Here is a 14,581-nt window from a genome sequence, read left to right as displayed (position 1 = left end):
TCTCTCACTTTCCACAAGAATTCTAAGAAAGGCATTATCAGAATTGGGGGCAGCCAAGATCTGACCTCAGAAATACCTTCAAGCTGCCCTTTTGTGGTTGGGAAACATAAATGAAGAGGGGTGATAGCATCCTGGAGTGAAGAATGGTGAGGAATTTAAGCCACCAGTTGAGTCACACTGGTTTCTTAGATGAAACCCTTCCCCTTCTTCCTGATGGTTTCATGGTTTAATCTCGCAGAAATTAAAAAGCAGAGGAAAAATCCTATCATTTTATGCCCATCCCCTTCCCTCCCATGATGTTAAGCAGAATAATGGGCAGTTGTAAAGGTACTCTGCAAATACCAACTACACTGAGTAAATGAACTGGATGCAGAAGCACCAAAGTGATAATGGTAGTGTTCACACGTATTCTTCTTTTTTTCTTTCAGTATCTTTGTAGTCTTTCAATACTCTTATTTAGAGATCTAAAACTGGGGCTGAAGGAAGCAGTGGCATGTGAGGAAAGCATAACAGACTGGGAGTGAGGAGTGCAGAATTTAAATCCGAGGTCCGCCACTAAGCAGCTCTATGGCCTTGGGGAAAAAAGTTACCCAGTTGCTCCGGCACTGAGTTTCCTCACAGGTAAAATCAGACAGACTAGATAATCTCCAAAGTCTTTCTTTTTTCCATTCTAAGCTTTCATGGGTAAAAATCAAGAATTAATTGTTAGAGAATCCAATGAAATAAGAATAAAGTGAATATACAACAAACTAAAAACAGACTGTACCTAAATCAAAGTCTTGGATCTGTTGTGATAAATACACATCCTCATAAAAGAGAAAAATTGAAACAATCTTCAGAGTCACTTTAATTATAAAGGAGTCCAGCCTAGGCAAGAAAAAATTCCATTCTAGGGCGCCTGGGTGGCTCAGTTGGTTAAGCAACTGCCTTCGGCTCAGGTCATGATCCTGGAGTCCCTGGATCGAGTCCCGCATCGGGCTCCCTGCTCGGCAGGAAGCCTGCTTCTCCCTCTGACCCTCCCCCCTCTCATGTGCTCGCTCTCTCTCATTCTCTCTGTCTCAAATAAATAAATAAAATCTTTAAAAAAAAAAAAAAAAAAAAATTCCATTCTATGTCAATGGCATAAAGCACTATAGTCTTGTGATCTACATTTGTAGATCGCTTCTGCACACAAATTTTAATATCTGGAACACTCTGCTAATATGTACCCACTTGTCCAGCTGAGTGTCTACATGAAGTGAATACAATACAAATATGACACAGGAGGAAAAAAAGGGTCACAGCTGTGTAACTGAAAAACCAATATGTCTGTTTTCACATATTCCCATAAACTTTCTTTAGAAATACTAAAATTCAGCAGTTCTTTGCTGTTCTTTATATTTGAATCCAATCTCAATACACAAGACATTGCAATAAATTTAATATAAATGAAAGGCCGTAAAACCGCATTATGTTTTAGGTGATAGCAATATTCCTGGGAGTGGGGGTAGCGGTGGGGGTGGGGGTGATACTGACCTGATAATTGGCAGTCACACTTTCGTCCTCGAGTATAAATTCTTAAGGTCTTCTTCAGTTAAAATTTGGGAAAATTGACAAATATATTTAAAATGCCATCAGCATGGTGGAAAAGTGTCCGATGCTGCAAAATAATAAGAAATTTATTGTCTATGTGACCATACTATAAACGATTTGATAAATCCCATGAATGTCAACTGTCATTACAGCTGATAAGGCCTGACAGGTGTGGGTTGACACAGACAAGAAAGAAAACAGCTACTTCTTCAAGTCGAAGCTGAGTAATATAGCAAAACTACCATGCATATGACTTCCCTTTTGCAATTACAGTTAGGGAAGGTGAGGGCTTTCAAAATCATTTTTACTTTAAGATGTCCACTGCCATTTCAAGGACTAACTTATGAGAGTCCTGGAAGAGAAATGACTGTCTCCCTGAATTGACAAAAGCCTATTTGCTTAGATCACCATGACTGATGCACAATACACTCAGATGGGAAAATAACATAATTACAAACGAACTTTTCAAACTGCTAAATTTTGTAAGGTACGCGCTTACCCCCTCACCTCCTGCCAGTTAATGAACAAACAAATCAACCATCTGGACTTTGTCTGTAAGGCTAATTACTCATCCCAGCTCCTACCTTTTCCCAAATATTAAGTGTTGAATTATATGCAAATTCTGTGTTTATGTTTTCCTAATAGTATATCAGACCCAGCAAACTTTTTTTTTTAAGATTTTATTTATTTGACAGAGAGAGACAGCGAGAGAGGGAACACAAGCAGGGGGAGTGGGAGAGGGAGAAGCAGGCCTCCCGCTGAGCAGGGAGCCTGATGTGGGGCTCGATCCCAGGACCCTGGGATCACGACCTGGGCCGAAGGCAGACGCTTAACGACTGAGCCACCCAGGAGCCCTTAAGACCCAGAAAACTTTTAAAAAGATGATAGGCTTTAAATTTTATGTGAGGAAACATAACTTTTGTCTTGTACTTTAAGGCAACAACTCTTAAACTTGACTCCCATTTTTGCCTAATATATAAATGATGTGGCCCAAGATACTCGGAAAAAGGCTGTTGCTAATTCCATATTAATTGTCAGAAATATGATTGCCAGATTTTTGGCATGCCGTATCGTAGTCTACAGACTCATTCTCTACTTGCTTTCTAAATGAGCTGTTACTTGTCACTGTCATCATCCATTAAGTAACTCTGAAAGACAAGATCATTTCAACCAGATGCTCAGCTCATTCCTTCCATTTGAATGTCTCCAAGACGCAACTTTCCTTAGAGTTTAGAGGCAGATATGTCTGTTCAAGGCATGCCACAGTCTATAAATTTGAAATAAAAACCACTCGTAGACAAGTTGTCTGGATACATTATCATACACTGTGGTATAGCTAACTGTAGCTATATTAAGCTTTATAGTTTTCTCAATTAAAAAATAAATATATATAAGAAAAGAGATAAATTATACATATTTTAAAACCCTGGAGGGGCGCCTGGGTGGCTCAGTCGTTAAGCGTCTGCCTTCGGCTCAGGTCATGATCCCAGGGTCCTGGGATCGAGCCCCGCATCGGGCTCCCTGCTCGGCAGGAGGCCTGCTTCTCCCTCTCCACTCCCCCTCCTTGTGTTCCCTCTCTCGCTGTATCTGTCTCTGTCAAATAAATAAAAATCTTTAAAAAAAAAAAAAAAAAAAAAACCCTGGAAAAAATAAGCCTATTTATGGGATATGTAAGAAACTTATTTTTAGGTTATCAATAAATGATTTTAAACATCAGTTTGCCCAGCGCGCCATTTGGTCTATTCACATGCTACTTTCCATCAAGTTGGGGCCAACAGTCAGGAGTGTGTGAGTCTTCTATACAAACTTTTAGGTGCCAACAGTCACAAGCGCTGAGGCTATCAAGAAGGGCACCCTCACTCCTCCCTGAGCCTCCTAAATGGCAGTGCTGATTTTGCCATGGAGGTATGTTGCTGTGGTTTGGGTTCTGTTCATTTTATTCTGACCTTTTCCCTTCTCTGGATAATACCCAAGCTCCATTCGTTCTGGTTCTGGTTGCTCCTTTTTGTTCTTGAGGAAGTCCCAGCTTTTGCTCTGGAACTCTGAATTAATTCTACAGGATAGCAGGCGTTGTTGCCTTTTTTACCACAGAGAGACTGGCTGGCAGAAAAAGAAACACCCCAAACAGTTTCTATAGCTATGTAAACAGGAGGGCAGGGCAGGGTGGAGTACAAGTACGATGTTTGTCTATCTAGTATCTGGTGTGTGTATGTCTTTATGTGGAACTGTAGGCTTGATTTCTAAATGGTGGATAGTATGGGGCATGAAAGAGGGAAAGCACATTTTTGGATGAGTCTTAGATAATTTGGACATAGAAACACTTTAAAAAATCTACAAGATCTGTTTTTTTTTTTTTTTAAGTCAACTTGGCTAGTATAAAAAACAAATCAGTTGTTTTGCCCAGAAAATCACGCTTGCAAACTGCATAAAAATCACTTCTTTAATATATACTGAGACATCAAATTTAAAAAACTTATACTTGGGCTGCAATTGACTGGGATTCAGGCCATTTAGTAAGTTTTAGTATTAGCAATAAGATAGAAAGCAAATTTGCTCCAATTATGTAAGGATTTTCACATAAGTATCAGCTAAGCCAACATATAGGAGGCCAATTAATTCTTAAGAATCAGAGTCAACACTGACATACAAAGTGGGCGTTTTGACAGCTTTCTACTAGATAATGTACTTCCTTAAAAATCCAGAATATATGAAACTTAAAAAATAAACATGTCACATTTATAAATACTAAATCTAAATACGGACAAAAATGCACTGCTATTTTTAAAAATGTATCCAAAGCAACCTACTATCTGGGGGTGGAAGGCGTTGACATACCTTGACTATCTCAAAAAGATTTAAGTTTCCCCACCCTGTGGCACTTTCTAGTTTTTCAGAAGGGTTATTTATGCATTTAGGGGTAAGAGAATGACAACATTCCAAATTGTACTTCTCATTCCACTTTTGGCATTTTAGAATTAGGCTAGGGAAGAAAAACATGTCAAAATACTATCAGAAAATAATTTTCTGACCAAGAAAGCAATCTTTTGTACATTTACTAAAGAGAGCTGTTTTTGCTATTATTATTTCCAAAGGTTCTAAAACCAAGATATAAAAACAAATATTTTACTGAATTCTACAATACTAAGCAATATAAGCTTTACTACAAATGTCAAATCAATCTTTCAGTTGAAGATAAAAGATATTACTGGACTATTTGGATCCTTGGGCTAGGGCACGCCTGGGTGGCTCAGTCAGTTAAGCTCTGACTCTTGATTTCGGAGCAGGTCATGATCTCAGGGTCGTGCAACTGAGCCCAGCATTGGGCTCCACACTGAGTGTAGAGCCTGCTTAAGATTCTCCCTCTCCCTCTGCCCCCACCCCCTGCTCTCTCTTTCTCTCTCTCAGGAAAAAAAAAAGTGTTTGGGCTAAATTGGGTGCCTGCCCCCATTCATATATTGAAGTCTTGATCCCCAGCACCTCAGAATGTAATACATTTGGAGACACGGTCTTTAAAGAGGGAATTAAGTTAAAATGCAGTTATTGCGGGGGGGGGGCTAATCTAATATGGCTGGTATCCTTGTAAGAGGGGGAAACTTGGACACAAACATGTGACAGGGAAGGACCATGTGAAGACATAGGGGAAAGATGGTCACTACAGCCAAAGAGAGAGGCCTCAGAAGAACCAATCCTGCTGACACGCTGATTTCCAATTTCTAGCCTCCAGGATTGCGAGAAAATAAATTTCTGTTGTTTAAGCCACCTGGTCTATGGTACCTTGTTATGGCAGCCCTAGCAAACTAATACAACATGTTAACCATTTATTACTTTAAAGTCTCTTAGAGCAACTAGATCTAAGCCTTCCCCTTACCAGGAGAGTGCTGTAACATTTCTCAGAATGCCTTGCTTTGTCTTATTGCTATCAGTTTGTTTTTTCGAGCCACACAATATAGTATTATATAAAACAGAATGGTTTCAAAACAGTTTCGGAAATTATAAATTTCAGGATCCTGAAATGTAATACGAATAATGCACTTAGAAAGAAATTGCAACAGTGCTAAGGGATCGAGATGCTTGTATATCCAATAGTCAATATAGACTTTGAAGTAGGCCTCAAGAAACCAGTTCTGTAATGAAGCTAATTAAGGTTGACATTAAAAATACTTTCAGTACTCTATTCAAACATACTCTTTTCACAGCAGATTCTAGGATGCCAGATTTTCTGGATTTATGCTTAGTACAGAAATGAATAACGATATAATTGAGCCTATCAATGTTAATCACCACCACCTCAGAGTTTTATAGCAGAGTTTTCCAAGAAGAATTCAAGTAGGAATAGTAATAACAAAAAAGATAAACATTTACTGAGCTAAATAAAAACAAAACAAAAAAGATAAACATTAATGTGTTCCAGGCAGTGTTCCAAGTACTTGCCATGAATTCATTCAACCCCCAGAACAACCTTAGATGACAGATGTTATAACCACCATCACATCCCCATCTTACAGACTGAAAAAGTGAGGCACAGAGGCTAAATAACTTGCTCAAAGTCTCCAATCCAGTATGCACCAGAAGTGGGATTTGAACCTATGTAATTTTTTAAAAAGATTTTATTTATTTGTCAGAGAAAGAGAGAGAGCACAAGCAGAGCGAGCGGCAGGCAGAGGGAGAAGCAGGTTCCCCGCTGAGCTGGGAGCCTGACGTGGGGCTCCATCCCAGGACCCTGGGATCACGACCTGTGCCGAAGGCAGCCACTTAACCGACTGAGCCACCCAGGTGTCCCAGGAACCTAAGTAATTTGATTCCAGCAGCTTCCTTAACAGCTCCTGCTACCTCGTAACTACTATTCACATCTGATCTTCTCATTTTACCAGCTTTAGGAGTTGCGTGGTAGAAAAACCTCAGCTAAAACGTGATCCACAAATCTGGAAGGGACCTCAGAAATAATCTAATTCAGCACTCTTCATTTTACAGATGAAAACTGAGGCCAGGATTGTTCAGTGAATTCCTGAAGATTACAGTTAAATAGTAAAACAAAGCCTAACACTTAGGGATCTTTTGAAGATCCAGTCTAATCCACTTTCTGGGACACCATGATGGATATCAGATTTTTGTTTTGTTTAGCTCTGTTTTTTTTTTTTTTAAGATTTTATTTATTTATTTGACAGAGTGAGAGAGACAGTGAGAGAGCGAACACAAGCAGGGGGAGTGGGAGAGGGAGAAGCAGGCTTCCCACTGCGCAGGGAGCCCGATGCGGGGCTTGATCCCAGGACCCTGGGATCATGACCTGAGCTGAAGGCAGACGCTTAACGACTGAGCCACCCAGGCGCCCCTTGTTTAGCTCTGTTTTAAGACTCATGCATCTCTGGTGTATCCCTTCCTGTGTGTGAATATCCATCTCTTTCTCTCACTAAGGGTATATGTGTATACTTCTGTCTCTTTCATTGTTGCCAATAAGATTTGTATGTGTATTGAGGAAAAGAAGGAAGTGGCCTCATGCCCATAAACAAATATTTAAACATCTCTCTCCCAAAATGAGGACATTTAACACAACGCTATTAAAAACAGGTCTGTCTACCTGGATATCTGTTTACACCCTTTCAAGTATTCTCATCTAAGACAAGACCAAACCAGAAGAACTACATTAGTTAAGCTACTGGAATGTATGTTAATGAAAATGAATAATAGATTTTATGTTAATATTTTTCATTAAAAAATGTCTTTTAACATTAGAAAAATATCAAAGTATGAACCGAGTATATTTGTCAGTTGACTTTATTTAGTTTAAATGAAATTATAACAAGATTTCACTGACATATATGTATCATCTATGTGTCTATCATTCCCCAAACTTTTGTTTTTCTAAAATAATGCCACCATGAGTTGTAAAATACTGCAACGAAATAAAAATAACATATAGATTGATTTTCTTTCCAGTGAAATGATTCATGCGCCACAATTCTAGGAGCAGCCTGAAATACAAAAACCCTTCAAATGTCAATGTAGAAGGAAGTCATTGACTCCATCAGGATTCCAAACTGGTAAGAAACAGAACATACAGTACAAGGATGAGCCATAAAACAGTCAAGGTATCTGTGTTGTAGCTATGCCCATAACCTGACTCTCCCAGAACTGCAAAAATTCCACAATAAATATTATAACTGATAGTGGTATTTTACCTTTTAAATTCTATCTTCCTTTCTTTTTAAATGAAAAAAAAAATCTTTTTTTTTGAGAGAGAGTGCATGCCTACAAACAAGTGGGGTGGGGGGGAAGGGGAAGCCGGAGGGGGCGGTGGGCAGGGAGAGGGAGAGAGAGAATCAATGCAGGGCCCAACTCGGGGCTAGATCTCCGGACCCTGAGACCATGACTTGAGCCGAAATCAAGAGTCGGACGCTTAACTGACTGAGCCACCCAGGCGCCCCTTAAATTTTGTCTTCTAAATCAGATCACGGATTTAAAAAAAAAAAAAAGTTTAACAATCTGCTATCAGCTGGAAATCACCAACGACGGACCTAGTAACTGTTTTTGCTCCAAGGTTCTTTGGGGACAGTAATTCTCCCGAGAGGTGGTATGTTGCAGTGAAAAGCTGCGTGGGCTTTGGAGCAGGACAGGCCTAGGTTTGCATCCTGGCTCTGCTACTTCATCATTCCTTGATCCACTTAACCTCTCAGTTTTCAGTTCTCCATCTATAAAATGGGCTCACACCACCTACTCTAACAGGATATCGACCAGTTAAAATGAGTGACTGGTCAGTTCTCATCCCTGGAGCACATATATGGTTTCATCAGCAAGGATAATAAAGTTTCCCTTTTCTGGTGATGAGCTGCCAGTTTCTACCATTCATGTGTCTAATTTAGAAATCAATACAAGTTTACTCCTTCTGACTTGACGGGTTGATCTGCTCCAGAAAGGAGATGGCCTGCCTGGCCAGTTTCTGGGAAAGTCGTCTCAGGGACACACACAGCGTTTATTCAGGCCAATGGTTATCTCCATACTTGGGTTAAGAAAAGGACATCCTTCTGCCTACACTAGATTTTTGTGATTTAGGACACAGGTGGAAAGCATGCCTTCGCTTCCACGAATTTTTACAGCTTTTAATCAAATCACAATTTTAACTTAATGCCTGAGAAATGGATTTTCTAAACATAGCATGGCTATTTTTTACATTATGATAAATGCATAGTGGATATGTATCTATATTCATAACCCAGGACTAGTTATCACCTTCTGTTGTAGCAGTTCTTCTGTTTACATATCTGTCTTCTAAGACTTTGCTCTCCTATACAAACTCAACTTGATTAAACTTAGCACCTAGCAGTGTGGTTCAAAGGGGGTATCTAAAAAATGCTGGTTGGAAAGAAATGTACAGTATAAAACCTTGAATTATGGCCAACAAGACTGGGCTTTATCCTTTAGGAAATGAGAAGCCACTAAACATTTTTAACCAGGTGAATTTCAGAACAAAAGCATAGTTTTAGGAAAGGAAAGAGCTGCTTTGACTGATGGGAAATTGGAAGCAGAAAAAGTACTTAGGAGAAAACTTCAACAGCGTAGGCATGAGGTGAAAATGTGTGACCTAGGATGGCAGCAGTCAGGATGGAAAAGAAATGACGGATGCAGGATATTTCGTGCAGAAGTTACAGTAACTTGGTACTGGTTCTGTTCCACAAGGCAGGAGGGGAAATAGTCCCAGATGGGCTGAACTTTTAGACTGACTGACTAGAATGATGACGCCATTAACAGAAACAGGGATGTTAGAAAAGGAACTGGTTTTAAGGGGAAAATGGTCACTCATATGAGACATGCTGAATGAGAAGTCATCAGACTCCCAAGAGGAACGAATGTGTTAAGAGTCGGTCAGTGTGGGGAAGGCTACAGGTTTAGAAGTGGAGAAGTCTTCAAGGGTAGAGCCCCTTAAGAAAATTTCTTCTGTGCCTCCAATTTAAGAACAAGAGGCAATGGGAAGGAGCTGATACATGGGACTAGACCTGATCATTTTTGTACCCTCCACTATTAAATCACTTAAGAATCAGATTGGTTCTGTCCTTACTCCTGTACCACACCACCTGCTGCAACAGAAAGGACTGGTTAGCAGAAACTGAGAGATGGGGCACCCCTTCCCCCACACCCCCCCCAAGCAAAGTTAGTGCTTCTCTCTTTTTTCTGTAACTTGTTACTTACCCTTTGTTCTTTTCTCCTTTGTAACTTACAGTTCTTATCTCTTGTTAAAATAATTCATCCCTGCTTGCTTCTCCCTGCTGTACTTCTTCCCCAGCTCTCCCCGGTCTAGGATGGCAAACCCACAGCACTCTTCAGCCTCACCCTCCCTAGCAGCTGTGTACAAAGGACCCAAGCAGATGCTCTCAAGGCTCAAGGTCAGAAGTTTTTTTGGTCTGTAAACCCCATCATCCTGTGCTCTCCTATTTTCTTTTCTAGTTTCTACTGAACTCAGTAACAATTAAGGATAACGTTCTTTGTGGCTCCACAAGTCAGAAAGGCTTCATTTAGCAGCAGAGGATACATTTAGATCAGAAACTCTGGCTTTGGACCTGAAATACAGAATTTGGAAATACTTGGCAGGGAAGAACCATATTACTGCATTCTTTACTTCAATGCCTGCTTGTAGTCCTGTTTTCCTCAACACACACACACCCCTGTCCTTGACGCCCCCCACCTCCACTCTTAACTCCCGTCTATTGTTTCTTCTCACCTGTTCCCATCATCACTCCTTACTTTGGGGGCAGTTGGGGGAGTTGTCTTCAAAAGGCAAAAACCACTTTTGATCAAAATTACCACTGAAAATCCTTAAATCTAGGCTGCTGCGGTGCAACCCTATACTGTCATCCCAGTGTCTACAAAACCATTTATAGGACACTGAGGATGGAGGTACTTAAGATGGTAGAGTTTGGAGTGTAGCAACTGACAAGTCAGAGGAGACACCAGATGGTTGAATCCCTTGCCTTTCTTTTTCTCCGGCCAAAAAATTCAAGAAAGATAATTTGCATGACAAAATTACAAAACACATACTCTATGAGGCAGACACACATACTCTCCTAAAAATCCTTGTATCAGATGTCTGAGATCATGACAGATATAAGCTTTGTTTCCTCAACTTAGGAATCTTAGCTATATATTGAAATATTTAAAAGCAATCAAATGATAACAAAAATCATACACTGTTTCTTCACCTCTGTTAAAATGCTAAAGGAGTAAAAGAATATTTAATATTAAATTCTGTAACTCACATGCCGAGTGCTAATAAGGACGGCAATAATACCTACCAATATTGTGTGCTTCCTACATGCCACGGATCTTGCTCTGTGATTTATGTATACATTAGTTCATGTAAACCTTAAAAAAAAAACCACTCTCAGAATTACTTCTATGTCACCGCTGAGGAAAATGGGATATGGTGAGATAGAAAACTGCTCTTGCCTGGGTCACACAGTAAAAGAGCAGCAGAGCTGGGATTTGAACCCAGGTTTGCCTTTAGAGTCTCTGCTGTCAATTCCCGCGCTCTATAGCCTCACAATAAATAAGCTGTTTTCTCACTGAAATGCTTTGAACTGAAACTTCGAAGATGTGATTTTTAGTTCTTAGCAGAAACATGCAGGAAATAATAAAATGGCCTTCAGAAGCAGGCTGACAAGCCATTCCTGGGGTCAACCACCACAGATGGGACAGATTTCCTCTAGAAATAAATCTCTGCTTCTCATATCATGCCACCAAATGCCAGTTCAATGGCAACCCCTCGAAACACGGTTGTCCTACACTCAGAAAAGCCAAGAATTCCAATCCTGTTCTGCAAATTAACTGGTAGCATTGCAAACCTGATTCTGCCAAGACACAAATCCATTATAGACCGAGTGCACTGAGCCCACCATAATCGGTCCGCCCGATTCCATTCAGGGACCCAATACTATGTGTGTCCCTGTTCATGTATTTAGTGCTAGTTCAGAAAAGCACAAAATCGACTAAAAATCCACTTAAAAAAATCCCAAAGTAGATCAGGAACTTGTCAAAATCAAACACTTGGAAACCATTCTTAAAAATAAGCAATCAGTTCCCAGTGTGCACTCCTAAATTCACCTCCTTCCACTCAGGTCAGATTCTCAGAAAAATAAAATCCTAAAAAGACTAGCAATGATTACATTAATAAGTCGGCTTCAAATTTCATTACAAAATTATATATATATATATATATATATATATAAACATCAGCTATTTTCTTACAGGAAATTCAGTATTTTAGAGTCACTTAAGATACGGGAGTTTCCTAAGACATCAGGTAGGGAAAATAAAGTTAAATCAAGGCAAAAAGAAATGGACTGTTTATATTAAGTTGTGCCATATCCTATCAACAATTTATCTTTCTAGTCTACCCTAAGGTGACAGCTTCAAACTGAGTTTAACAAACCCTTGTCCCAGGCACTGGGAAAGGCACAATGATTAAAAAAAAATTACTACTACCTGCTCTCAATGAATTTATAATTGAGTGACACAGATTAGACATATACATAAAAATCCTCTGCATACAATGCTTTTCCTCATCTAATATGACCAAACAGTTGTCGAAAAAGTCAGAGGAAAGATTTCCAAGACCCAGACGTGTATCAGACAGGTCTTGCTTATTGTGCCAAATAATCAAAGAGCATGATTTGCTTTTTCCTCTCTGCTCATTAAGGCTCTGGCAATGAACACTGCTTTGGTTTCCTTAGTCTCTTACCTCAGTTTATTTTCTGTTCTCTGCTCATGTAATAAGATATATCTTTTTGGGATTTCCTGTTCTGCTTTTAGGTTTTTTCTGCTGCTATTGCCGGGGGCCCACGTCTTACCCTCTCCTATCACAGTTAAGTTTTGTGTTTGCTGGGGAGACCTACCACACGGTTCTTTCTTTGTGCTTTTTTACTGGAGATCTGGAAACAATCTCTGAACAGATCTGTGAGCACTGAGAATGGCTCTGAAAACTTCGAAGCTAACTATTCAAAAATAATAAACTTCTGGAAGTCTACCTTCAGAAAGTCTAATCAGGAAGGTAAAAGCCATTATAACCGCCCACCATGATTTCAACTTTTTTTTTTTTTTAAAGATTTTATTTATTTATTTGACAGAGAGAGGGAACACAAGCAGGGGGAGTGGGAGAGGGAGAAGCAAGCTTCCTGCCGAGCAGGGAGCCCAATGCGGGGCTCCATTCCAGGACCCTGGGATCATGACCTGAGCCAAAGGCAGACGCTTAACGACTGAGCCACCCAGGCACCCCATGATTTCAACTCTTTGCATCTCATTGCTGTTAGCTTGGCTACAGATAACAATAGTAAGATGGACTTCAGATTGAAAGCAAAAGAAATGATGTTAAAAAATATGGCAAATTTTAATACATGGAAGGGCTACCAACAGATGATTACTGGGGATTCAATGTCATTAACATTAGGCCAAAATCATCAGTATTTTGTACCTGCTGAAATGAAGGTCAACTTGACAAAGCCTTTATGAGCACAATACAGACACTTCTTGGTGGTTACAGGTCTGTGAATAGCTGGAGTTGACCTTGCTTTTATTTATCCTTATCTCTGAGATTTAAAACTCGCTCTTACTTTTCATCCCCTAAATTTTGGTAGTTAATATCGGCGTTATAAAACCAACCAACAACATCATGTGTGTTTCAATTTCCCCTGGAAGGAAAAACCCACCATAAAAAAGGGGCTACAGAGTAACCAAAGGCCACAGAATGAGATTAATGATAAACCTAGATGGCTGAACCTGAATTTTCTTCAAACACTTCCTGCCTTTTGTTTCAACAGAACTACACCTTCAAGGTTAACTGCAGTCTCCCTGAGCAACGGACCAGCCCACCCTAAACTGGGAGATACTCATTCCTAATCTAATGCTCTTTATATACTTATCTACACTGTTTTATTTGAAAACATGCTATTATTCACTGACAAACAATATACACTGCATTCTACCCACGTAAGGCCAACTCTGCAGATAACCAACACACCCACCTATCTGTGAAACATAAAAGGATGGTTTTTTTTCATCAAGTTCCCAAGGGCAGAAATAGGGTAGAAAGCAAAAATGAAACGCAACTCAAACCTAAAAAGCCCTTGGAAGTTGGGTTCTCCCACAAGGAGCAGAGGTTGGAGGGAAGGTACAAAGAGTGAAGGGGGAGTGGGGAGTTTGTATTTCTCCTTCCTCCAGAGTCTAAAACAGTCCCGAAGCAGGTGAGCTCTGGACCCCCGCCACCTCCCCCCTCCCCCGCCCAAGGGAAGAGAGGATCCGAGGGGCTTCTGGAGGAAGCCTGAGTATCAGAGAGTGGGGGATGGGAAGAACTGAAGTCGGGGAAGGCCGCTTCTTCTGTGGAGCAGGCTGTCTAGGTCGGGTCTTGATTTCTGCTTCACCCATCTTTTTTGGAAAACACTGATTTTTATCTTACGGGTGAAGCTAGCTCTGGTCCCACTCTAGAGAGCAGGGACAAGTGTAGGGAGGGGTGTCTGGCCTCCCGGGGGTACAAAATGGGGGTGGGGGCGGCAGCCTAGAGAATGGGAACCTGTGCGCCCTCCCGAAGGTTGAGGCGCTGGGCGAGCGGGGCCCTTGAACGAGGGGTGTCAGGAGGGAAGCCCCTTTACGGAGCTGGGATTGACGGGGGACAATAAGTAGTTGCGAGGACCCTCGGAGGATGAGGAGCCGCCTGCTCGGGGAATACCTTGAGGCGGAGGAGACGGCCCCGCCCCCTCAGGGGATGGGCGCAAGTGGCAGTGGGGACGGTGGTGGGAGGACACCGGTGGTCCTACCCTTGCTTTTCTCTCGAGAACCCGGCCCCCCAGCCACCGCCAAGCCCCAGCCCAGAAGGCTCCTACCTTTTCCCGGCGCTCCGGGCTCTGCACCCCGCCGCCTCCGCCACCCGCTCCCATCCACAGCCCCCCGAGGCCCCGCCCCTCAACCGCCAGGCGGGCGCAATGGCATTCACCAGGGCCAATCGCCTCCTCGCTTCCTCAGCCCCGGCACC

The 14,581-nt window shown here is 41.2% G+C and overlaps 2 protein-coding genes across 4 annotated transcripts in view; one reads left to right on the top strand and one right to left on the bottom strand.

Moving 5' to 3' along the window:
• ST7L (suppression of tumorigenicity 7 like) overlaps positions 1 to 7,743 on the top strand; it is a 164,053-nt gene extending 156,310 nt beyond the window's left edge. The window contains exon 17 of the mRNA XM_081815678.1: positions 7,507 to 7,743. The gene's annotated coding sequence lies outside the window, so the exon portion shown is untranslated. The remainder of the gene's footprint in view (positions 1 to 7,506) is intronic.
• The window catches only part of CTTNBP2NL (CTTNBP2 N-terminal like), a 52,198-nt gene extending 37,617 nt beyond the window's left edge, over positions 1 to 14,581 (bottom strand). For 2 of the 3 annotated variants that reach the window (XM_081815675.1, XM_081815676.1), the window contains exons 1-2: positions 14,433 to 14,581; positions 1,516 to 1,639 (exon numbers count right to left, since the gene is read on the bottom strand). The gene's annotated coding sequence lies outside the window, so the exon portion shown is untranslated. Of the gene's footprint in view, positions 1 to 766; positions 868 to 1,515; positions 1,640 to 14,432 lie in introns of all 3 variants that reach the window. The other variant, XM_081815674.1, reaches the window with a different exon arrangement.

Source organism: Leptonychotes weddellii, chromosome 4, assembly GCF_054177405.1.
Source record: "Leptonychotes weddellii isolate Sample4059 chromosome 4, ASM5417740v2, whole genome shotgun sequence".
Classification (NCBI taxonomy): Eukaryota; Metazoa; Chordata; class Mammalia; order Carnivora; family Phocidae; genus Leptonychotes; species Leptonychotes weddellii.
This window is presented reverse-complemented; position numbering and strand designations above follow the sequence as displayed.